Raw genomic sequence first — 3,343 nt, 5'->3', positions numbered from 1 at the left:
CAAACACCATCAACCTCCTGTCTGCGGCCAATCAACTGGCACTCTGTGTGTGTGTGTGTGTGTGTGTGTGTGTGTGTGTGTGTGTGTGTGTGTGTGTAAGTTGTAGAAGGAAAATGCTTTTGCAGACACACACATGCACACGTCTGCTTCCAATTAATTTACCACCTGTGTGTGTGTGTGTGTGTGGTCAAGCCCTTCCATACTGATGGTGACCCTGTGGTGACACACTTACTTTTAAACTTTAACTCTTTCACTGTCAGTTGCTTTCATTCATTTTCAGTTTGAGAAAATATTATATGGATTTTTTTTTTCTTCAGCAGCTGGAAACATCTGGATGAGACGTCACAGAGTCTCTGATTGGACAGTTTTCGACAGGAAGGAATATAAACCAAACGACTGGTTGAAGAACATCTGTAACAGCTGTGGTGATTCAGGTAAATATTTCTTCACAGTGTAACCTGTGAGTGCTGCACCTCACCCGTCTCTCCTCAAGCACGTCTGATAACCAGCATGCTGATTTATCTCACACACACACACACACACACACACACACACACACACACTCACACACTCACACACTCACACACTCACACACTCACTCTCACACACACACACACACACACACACACACATGTGTTTGAGTTCAAGTTCTGTCCATCCAAAGGCTCCAGATGGTGTCCGGCCACGCCGCTTTTGGTTCCACTCCAAAATGGTTGGAGGGGAAATGGTAAACTTGTCATCCATTGCAGTCCTGAGCTCCAGATGTTGCCACACACACACACACACACACACACACACACACACACACACACACACACACACACACACACACACACAAAAGAGTCATGTAGAGGCTGACGTTCTGTTAATTTTGAGGTTGGTTCTGGGGTTTTTTTTTTGTTTGTTTTTACATCCAAGATTGACGTAATCCTATGATACCGCTAGTTATCAACTAGTTATCAACTATTATCAAGGTGAGTGAGTGTGTGTGTGTGTGTGTGTGTGTGTGTGTGTGAGATTATAGGTGACCCCATTAGCAGCCATTAGTGGAGCAGTTGACAGAACATTCACCTTTTGTTTGGCCTGAAGCCTGAAAGCAGCTAAAAACCCCCTCAACCAACAAAACTGTGTGTGTGTGTGTGTGTGTGTGTGTGTGTGTGTGTGTCTGTGTCTGTGTGTCTGTGTTTGTGTGTGTGTGTTAAAAGCAGGATGTAGCTGATCTGCTGACCCACATGTTGCCAGATAAGGATCAGAGTGGAAGGAGACAAATACCACACTCTCCAGTGAGAGGATGCACGATGTGTGTGTGTGTGTGTGTGTGTGTGTGTGTGTGTGTGTGTGTGGTCAAGCCCTTCCATACTGATGGTGACCCCGTGGTGACACACTTACTTTTAAACTTTAACTCTTTCACTGTCAGTTGCTTTCATTCATTTTCAGTTTGAGAAAATATTATATGGATTTTTTTTTCTTCAGCAGCTGGAAACATCTGGATGAGACGTCACAGAGTCTCTGATTGGACAGTTTTCGACAGGAAGGAATAAAAACCAAACGACTGGTTGAAGAACATCTGTAACAGCTGTGGTGATTCAGGTAAATATTTCTTCACAGTGTAACCTGTGAGTGCTGCACCTCACCCGTCTCTCCTCAAGCACGTCTGATAACCAGCATGCTGATTTATCTCACACACACACACACACACACACACACACACACACACACACACACACACAGGATTCATCTGCCGCTGAAACAGAAGCGTTTCATAAAAACTGCAGCAGCTGTTATGAAATAAAAATGAATGGTGGTGTAAAGATTTACATCTTCAGTAGAAACCAAAAATAAAAACACAGTAAAGAATAAGTTGAGTCTTTAAAAGTCAGTGAACTGCTCTGCCAACATGTTTACTGCTGAACAAACAGTCAGTGAAGTGAGCGCAGGCTGCAGGGACACGACCCGGGGATCGAACCTGTGTCTGCTCAGGAACTTCACTGTGTGGTTTGGAGTCGGTGCGTCGGCGTCCCTGAAGCTCAACGCACTGTAACTGAAGAAAACATCTTCGGCTCATTAACACAACAGGAAGTGTTTCCAGGGGACACTAAAAAGTGATGACCCCGGCTGGGACTTGTTGTTGCCCAGTTGTGTCTTTTGAAGTTTTAAGCTTTCAGGCACAAGTGTGTTTTTGCAGCGCATGTGTTTGTGAGGCTGCAGACTTTGACTTGCTGATGGTGATGCGTTCAGGGACCGGTGCAACTCGTCCGACAGTCTTCAGGAATCCAAACCTTTGGGAGATGTTGAGATATTAATTACAGCCAGCAGCTGGAAACATCATGAAAATATGGATCCAAATTTATGAGAATCCATTGATCAGAGGACGGTGAAAGCGTTGATCCTCTGGGGACCACGAACGCCTCCACAAAGTTTCAGTTTGTTTCAGAATCAGATTTTTTACCGTTACCCTGAAAAGTTTGTATTAATAAATAAACATCAGAATAAATGACAAAAGTTAATGGACAAAAATAAGTAGAGCCGTCGCCTCATTGGTTGATCCCACATGACAACAGATGATGACACGCGTCTGTTGACGTCCAATCAGTGACCGAGCTGAACCCGTTCACCTCCACTTCTATTGTCCCACTGAACTGCTGATTTGTTTGTTTACGTGTCGACCTCTGACCTCCCTCCTCCTCCTCCTCTTTGTCCACCTCCTTCACGTCACCACCCTTCTTTCCTTTCCTTAAACATTTCTGCAGACTCTCCTCCTCCCCTCCTCCCTCACCTCCTCTTCTCCTCCTCCATCGCCTCCTCTCCTGCATCTGGGAACAAGTTTCCTGTCGCAGGAAACAGTCTGATGGTGGAGGCCAGAAACAGGATGTCCTGAGAGGAGAGGAGAAGAGAGGAGAAGAGGAGAGGAGAAGAGAGGAGAAGAGAGGAGGAGAGGAGAGGAGAAGAGAGGAGAAGAGGAGAGGAGAAGAGAGGAGAAGAGAGGAGGAGAGGAGAGGAGAAGAGAGGAGAAGAGAGGAGGAGAGGAGAGGAGAAGAGGAGAAGAGAGGAGAAGAGAGGAGAAGAGAGGAGGAGAGGAGAGGAGGAGAGGAGAGGAGAGGAGGAGAGGAGAGGAGAGGAAGGAGAAGAGGGGAGGAGAGAGGGAGAGGAGGAGAGGAGAAGAGAGGAGGAGAGGAGAGGAGGAGAGAAGAGGGGAGAAGAGAGGAGAAGAGGAGAGGAGAAGAGAGGGAGGAGAGGAGAGGAGAAGAGAGGGAGGAGAGGAGAGGAGAAGAGAGGAGAAGAGAGGGAGGAGAGGAGAGGAGAAGAGAGGGAGGAGAGGAGGAGAGAGGAGAAGAGAGGGAGG

The 3,343-nt window shown here is 46.7% G+C and overlaps 1 long non-coding RNA gene across 1 annotated transcript in view; it reads right to left on the bottom strand.

The window, feature by feature from the left end:
* Window positions 1-1,885: 1,885 nt before the first annotated feature.
* Window positions 1,886-3,343, bottom strand: part of LOC147818544 (uncharacterized) — a 10,538-nt gene continuing 9,080 nt past the window's right edge. The window contains exon 3 of the long non-coding RNA XR_015437875.1: window positions 1,886-2,874. This is a non-coding gene — a long non-coding RNA (uncharacterized LOC147818544). The remainder of the gene's footprint in view (window positions 2,875-3,343) is intronic.

This window comes from Seriola lalandi, unplaced genomic scaffold, assembly GCF_002814215.2.
Source record: "Seriola lalandi dorsalis isolate HSWRI2012SDOR001 ecotype SW California unplaced genomic scaffold, Sedor1 jcf7180002054565, whole genome shotgun sequence".
Classification (NCBI taxonomy): domain Eukaryota; kingdom Metazoa; phylum Chordata; class Actinopteri; order Carangiformes; family Carangidae; genus Seriola; species Seriola lalandi.
Note: the sequence above shows the minus strand (reverse complement) of the source record. Positions and strands in the feature narration are given on the sequence as shown.